The sequence below is a fragment of the Crotalus tigris genome, unplaced genomic scaffold, assembly GCF_016545835.1.
Source record: "Crotalus tigris isolate CLP2741 ecotype Arizona unplaced genomic scaffold, ASM1654583v1 scf7180000024307.1902530, whole genome shotgun sequence".
Lineage (NCBI taxonomy): Eukaryota > Metazoa > Chordata > Lepidosauria > Squamata > Viperidae > Crotalus > Crotalus tigris.
Window position 1 is genome coordinate 1,508,742 of NW_024100479.1, and position 7,506 is coordinate 1,516,247.

Genomic DNA, 7,506 nt, shown 5'->3' on the forward strand with positions numbered 1-7,506 from the left:
GCTTTAGCAGCTTTAAGATAGGGGGATCAACTCTTAGAATTCCTCACAGTATGCTTTTTCCCCCTTCCCACCTTGTTTGTTTAAACAATCTCTCCTTTTGGGATGGGGGGAGTGGGGGAACAAGCAATCTCTGTAGATAATCTCTCTTGTGCCTGGCCTATTTCCCTTCCCTTCACAATTGCAGAGTGGAAAGACTGGAGAGGAAGGGATTGCAAGAAAGTAAGCAGACACACATTGGAGAATACAATGGGCTGTTTGCATAACATGCTTGTGGTTCTCAGCTGCTGGCACCATCACATTCATTTGATGTGTGTTCTCCATTGTGTAACTGTTTACTCTCTTATAATCCCTTCCTTTCCAATCTCTGAAGTCTACGAGGGGGTAAAAAAGAAAAAAAAATAGCCCAGGCATAGGATAATTGGGAGAACTGAAGATCAGGTGGGGGACAGATCATCATAGAGAAAAATCTACGTGGTTGCTAACACTCAACAACAATTTGTTGGCACATAATCAATTGATCAATCAATGGCAGCTTAATATACTGGTGCGATTCTATCAATCCCCAGAATAAGTTTCTTAAAAAGAAGACAAAAATATCTTTTCTTGATGGCTGTGGATGCAGAAAAGATGAAATGCTACCTGGGCAGGTCTCTTCTTTCTTGTGATATAAAAGGAAGCTTAGCAACAGCATAGTTTTATAAGAACAAAAACAAGAACTCTCCCCCCCCCCAAAATTAGCATGCAATGTAAAACCTTTGATTTCATACCAAGCAGCGGAAGTGAGTGACAAGAAGCACATGGAGATGGATGTGGACTGTGATTGCCTGTTAAAAAATATCTAGCAGCAAGCAGCAATCAAATAACTGACAATCACTCTAAAGGTGACTGCACAGAATAATCCTTGTTATAATACATTAGATCAAACAATAACAAACAGCTGGTTTTATGCCAGAAATTTATTGTCAGGTTGAATATGCAAAACATGGTTCTCATTTTACAGGAGAAATAACATCCATGCTCCCCAAACCTTGTTTAAAGTCTTCAGAACATTTTCTTCCAAGTCTGATGGACAAATAAATTTGACTGACATCACGCCTAGATATTTGCGAGACAGAACACTTGACAATATCTGTCTCCTATAATTTGAACTTGAAGTAGATATATCCACTATATATTTATTTCTGGCATGCTGAATAAGAGCAGTTTACTCTGCTTCTTCTTAAACCATTTACAAAAGAACGTCTCCTCTCCCACCAGATTTGGGTTGCAAACATTCAGACATGCACTGGGTAACAAGACAGAAACCCTTCAATGGACGTTCAGGTTTTTTTTTTTTTTTTTGTAGCATAGATTTCACAACTCTAATCAAGTTGGCGATTTTCTACTTATTTGAATTCAGTCATCTGAATATTGACTGCATGATTGAGAGTATAGTAGCCACTGGAGAAATGAAACTACTCTTATAAATGATATTTTGCTAAACGTAAGTGATCAAAAAGAGACAAAATTACACATTGGCTACATCACTGGAACTAGAAGAACACCCTAAGACGAGGAGAAACAAAACTGCAGGGAGACTAGGATCCTTTCTTAATTTCTAGAAGCTGTGAGAGTGAAACTAACCCTCTAATTCAGGATTCTGATAAACCACAAACTCACAACATCATGTGACATGTTGCAACGTATCATGACTCTCTTTGCATTGCTGGCAATGGGATGGGCGCGGCTTCAGTATGATGAAACTGGCCCATGGGCTGGCAGTTTGACACCCCTGTGATAAACAGTCGCTTCCCAAAATTTCAGGTAGAATTTTTCCCAGCCGTAAAACTTAGGAATACCATAAAAAAATATGGGTCCATCTGCATTCTAAGGAAATGTTCTACAAGTGTGCTACAACTGAGCTAAAAATACCACAGAGCTTTCCACCAATACCAAGAATAATCCCACAGCAACTTTGGATTTATTGCTCAAAATGGTTAGGAATAATGGAAATCCTTAAAATAGTTCACATTAAAAAACAACAACCCATAAATGCATTTTTAGGCTGCAAACAGGTATAAACTTTTAAAATTGTGTATTTTCTTCCTTTTTGCTAGTTGTTCGAACTTCTAAATTGAGTCAGGCTAAGGAATAAGGCCAACTTTTTGTCTATGAATATATAATTTATTATAGATATGATAATTGTAGGAGATATTCTCCCCCCCCCCTCTCCTCTAACAGACATTGTAGAAGGAGAAATAATAGTATGTAAGTCTATGATGGCAAAACAAAATAAAAGAAAAAACAGAAGGAATCTGGGAGCACTTTTCCTGACTAAGAAATGTAATAAAAGGCATGCAGTTTTGTGAGTTTTGCTGATGAACCTAGTTGCAACTCATGACAGGCTTTTTTTTTTAAAATAAAAATAAAATTTGTTAATTGAAAAAGGTGCCACTGGACTCTTTTTAATTTTCTGGTCCAACAGGCCTATTGTCAATGCTGCTAACATCGAATGTTTTTGCTTTGACAACAGATGGAGATGCAACTATTTTCTTCTTATGTTTTACTTTTAGAGCTAGAGCTAGAGTTAGATAATGCTAGAGGGAGGAATGTGCATGAGAGTTCAGCTAGACATAACAATACTGGACCTAGTGTGTGACCCAAGGTTATTGAAATAAGAGATGATAAGAATTGGCGGCTGGAGGTCTGGAGGGAAAGCCTGCATTTCAAACTAATTGGAGAATATGATTTATAACTGTTAATTGGAGGAGGGAATTGTGCTTTGATACTATGTACTCAGGGGAGGGGAATCCAGTTTTTGGCTTCGATTGTGTTAGTGCCGATGCTATGCTTCTCAAATAAAGGATTCTTTACGATAAACAATGCCTCAAAGTTCTTTGAAAAGTTTCATCTCTTTTCTATAGAAAACTCACCAAAAAAAGAATAGTGACCATTCGCCACGGATTAAAACCCAAAGTATTAAGTCTGTTGCATTCACACTTATCTGACATCGGTGTGCATTTATGGCAAAAGAATATCATGTGATGAATACAAAGCTATTTCAAGAATAACTGGGCAATTTCCTGCAGAAGCTCCCCCTCCTTCCAACTTAGCGCTTTCTTGATTGTTACAAATTTAATAGTTCTCCCTGGAGTTGCGGGTACTAACTGTTTAAAATTTACCAGCAGAAGGCCTGTCAGGCATGCAATCAATGCAAATAGAAGAATATTTCAACTGTTTACTTTTGTGAAGGATCACTGTTAAAACCTTTGATCCCATTAAGGATACAAACTCTTCACATTCAGCCCATGACAACTATGACGAGTGAGTGAAACTGCAAATGTTTAGCCGCAGAAAAGATGAAGCTGACGGTTGTAGGATTCTGCAAAAATTACCACTGTGAGGTGACCCAGTTTCTTTTAATGATTCTTATGATTAGTGTCAGATGAAGACAGATCTTACGGGAAAGTAAACAAGGTAATGTCACCCATGTGCATAAGTTTCTCTTGCCATTACATGCATTCCACTTCCAAATTGGTTTGTTGTTTTATCAGAAACGGTATCACTTAACTTTCATCTCAAAAATCAAAAAAGGGAAGAAAAAGGATATTCCTGACTTCAGCAACTGTATCACCGAAAGTAAAAGCAGGGAGGATACTTCAGGGATATCTGGTATGAAGTTTCCCCGTCACTTCTTAAGACAACATTGCAGTTTGATTTGAATCCCACCAAGGCCTTGAAATAAAGAATGCCTATTTGTTTTGAGCACCACAGTCAGTTTTCAGAATTGCTATTTGTTATTTACAGTCAGGGAAAGATGGCAATGGACAGTGACCAATTATTTCATATATGATCTTGAGTAGTGCACAAGCTGAAAAACTCTCGTCCTGAAGCTTTTAAACCCCTTAAAAAGCCCCTACTAAATTTCTATGCATTATTAAATATAGAGAAAGTAAACAATTTATTTATTTTAATCCAAATTTAATTTATCCTGATCCTATCTAATTTTTTCACCTGGACAAATCTTTCTTTGGAATATGCCCCTCAGTCCTTCCAAAGTTGCACAACTGTGGGTCATCTTAAAGGGGGGGTTGTTATGTTTTCTGTTTGATGCGGCATTGAAGAGGCAGCAGGTAAAAAACTACTTTCTTTATTGAAGGTCAAAACAGAAACTAACAAGCACATGCTCCACCCATACTTATACACTCAGCCTAAAGGCGGCAGCCAATAGCAACATAGTATTCTCCCACTTAAATACATACTAAGTAGTCTGGCAGACAGAAAGTCTGGCTTGTTGGCCAGGTGGCTAACCGTTATTACACAGTTTTAAGCAACTCAATTCTCAGATTTTAATTCAATATATTACAGGGGTCACCAGTTTTGATGCTGATGTTTGATTCACAATGTAAAACTTGGGGAAAGTCTGAAAAAACCAGCACACCTTTGGAGAAATGAACTGCCCCCTTTCCTGCCTTTGTCTTCAGCTTCCTATCCACTTTTTTTTTCCTTCCCAATAAACCTGTCTTGATCATTTATTAACTAATTCTCTCTTCATATTGCACATATAATTACATATTTTTATGTTGCCATTGATGAACTCGTAAACTTTAAAAAAAGTTTTGGAATTGTTTGATTTGTTTTATTTTAAATCGTATAATTATATATTTAATGCTGTTTTCTAGCAGGAGATGCATAACATGACAAGTGGTATACAAATGCTCTAAATAAATAATAAATAGGGGCCAGCAAGCCCCATATGAAATAAAGGGGAAGAATAAAATAATAATTGCAAAAGGCAGCTTTACCTGGAACCGTTTACCTCCTGCAATGATACCTTTAACACTACCAAACACCAACTTCTCCTGTCCGAGGTCCTTGGCAAGGAATTGATAGGTGCATAAAAATGCCAAATCCAGTCTGAACATCTGGCTGACTATGTGACAAACCATAATATTATGCCTCTTCCCTGTGGCTGTGTGTTATCCTACAGATGCTGGGCCCCTGAATATTGGCAGTAGAAAATTAAGTCCTCTACTCAGTTCCAGAAACCAGTTGCGTCAAAAAATGATGTCTTCATCCTGCTAGGATTAAAGCTGTATATTAAATGCTGAAGGGCTGCACCATCTGGGTATAACATTTCTTTTTCTTCGCTGACCTCATACCAGCATATGCATCCATGATAGTGTTTGTTAAATAAATAGCCTTTATTGTCTGATCTACATTAGCAGCTTCTGGTGAGTAGCTATGCTAGCCAACACTGCAAGGGGAAATGGAGTATCATGCAAGATGAAAAATGGATGGCCAAATGTGGGTTGCCTTTCTTCTAAGATATATGCAGCACATTGAAGGCAATATCTAGAGATTTTTTTGTTCCAGAAAGTGCTAAGCTTTTCCCAGCTTAGTTTTCATGTTCATAGAAAAGCAAGCCAAGTTTTGAAGCTCCCCCACCCTGCTTAGGGTGCCTCCTCATTTCTCCTAACCATAGAGCAGGGGTCTTCAAACTTGGCTCTTTTATGACTTGTCGACTTCAACTCCCAGAATTCCTCAGCCAGCGTGCCTGGCTGAGGAATTCTGGGAGTTGAAGTCCACAAGTCATAAAAGGGCCAAGTTTGAAGACCCCTGCCATAGAACAAATAAATGCTTTTTTTATACCATGATACTGTTTTAATCTCATTTCCTGCTTATAAATGAGGCTGGTTCCAGTTACCTTATTTGTTTTCCCTCTTCTCACAATATGGTTTTTGCGATGGATATAATCTGTATATTTCATGGATGATGTGGTAACAAGTGCAGCCAGGAGATCTAAACCTTCCCAAATTCTTTTGGTCTGCTTTTTTTCCATTGCCATTTTGATTTATGCTGTAGGGAAGACCAGCAACTTGCCCTAGGCAGCAGCCTTTGCTTTGCAACACCTGAGCAGTGCCTTCCCAATTGCTTACACAATCTTAAGTGGACTCTTAAATTGTGGATTTTTATTGCTGTACACCACATGTAATCATGTGTATAAGTTGGGTGGTTATATAAATTTGTTTAATAAATGAATGAATGAATGTTTGGTAACAAGACAGAGTGATTCCTTGACTACTTGTAGTGGCAATGCAGAAGGCCATTGCTATTTTGAGAAGTTTAGTGACATATTTTGATTTCTCCTTCATATTAAGAAAAAATCTCGAAGTTTAGAGCTCATTCTGAGCTCACCTGCTTGTTTTTCACTCTTGTTTGCTGAATAAAGGAGAAGGGTAGAAATCTTCATGTAATTACAAAACTTTTCCTTTTGTGAAAAACTAAGACTTCTTGTCCCAGAATTCTGTGCCACCAGTCAAGGTCAGGGCTTGCAGTTTCATGGCCATGGCAGAGTCAAGTTTTAATATAAACCTTGGGATTGTTATTCCTGTTGGGAGCTTCTGCATGAAACCTAGCACTGGGTACCATGGAAACTGTGGAAATTGACCACTTTTGGGGGATTTCTACTGTCCTTCTGTGGAAAGTCAGCCCCCCCCCCAGACAAGGAAATATTAAAAGGCAGAATATTATATTTCCTCAATTATATTTTCTGCATCTTAAAGAGGCAGAAAAGCATGCCCAGTTTTTTCTTAATAGCCCCAAGTGTCCACCCCCCAAGCAGAAACCAGCTCTGTAAAAATTCAGATGTAAATAATCCATTTAGGAAGGTTGGAGGCCCCCAGCTAGAAGCTTAGGAAGACATAGACACCTAAAATCTATGTACCCCACCCAAACTCTAAGACAGGACATAATAGGATTAACCCATAGATGCCAAAGGGGCACTCTCAGACTCAGGTCAAAAGTACATGACACAGGAAATACAAAGCTTCAAACAAGAACAGGAAACAACCTCAAGAGCCCCAGAGGGTATAAAAACTCACTCCCTACATGTGCTCTCTCTCTTTTCTTCCAGAGCCATCTTTCTGTCTGGCTCTCCTCTTCAATAAACTGCAACCTTCTTTCTAAAGCAGTCGCCATGTTGTTTATTCCTGGCTTGGACTGAACCATGATGAAGACTTTTCCTTCAACACTTATTAAGGAGCTCCAGGAAGATTATAGGAGATTGAGGTATTATCTTGTTTGGTATGGGTGCTTTTTTATCTTATGCTTTTAAATCTGTTTTCTTGAGCTAATAATAAAGCTTAAAAACCCCTTATTTACTGGTGTGATTATTATCTCTGGATACTAAAGAACCCATTGCCTGGGCACCTGATCATTGTCCTGAAACCTGTTCACATATTCACCCCTTCCGTAGTGATCCACTTGAAGAGTTTGTTGAGACACATTTGTAGCACTTTTTCTCTACTGTTTACACTACATGGATATATACTTTAAAAACCCAGATGAGGCCTCTGTTAACAACCACAAACTATTTCAGTGTTTGGAGGAGGGTAAAAGGGACTGAAAAAAGAAGCTAAAGGAAACGAGAAGCCCATTCATAATTAAAACCTTGAACACAGAGGAACTGTTCACCAGTGATGTCAAATATCTCCATAGGCTAGACAGCATACATATTTTTAGAAG

At 38.3% G+C, this 7,506-nt stretch overlaps 1 long non-coding RNA gene across 2 annotated transcripts in view; it reads left to right on the forward strand.

Moving 5' to 3' along the window:
* The window catches only part of LOC120299680, a 47,945-nt gene extending 40,903 nt beyond the window's left edge, over window positions 1-7,042 (forward strand). For both annotated transcript variants that reach the window (XR_005554470.1, XR_005554471.1), the window contains exon 3: window positions 6,896-7,042. This is a non-coding gene — a long non-coding RNA (uncharacterized LOC120299680). The remainder of the gene's footprint in view (window positions 1-6,895) is intronic.
* Window positions 7,043-7,506: the final 464 nt, after the last annotated feature.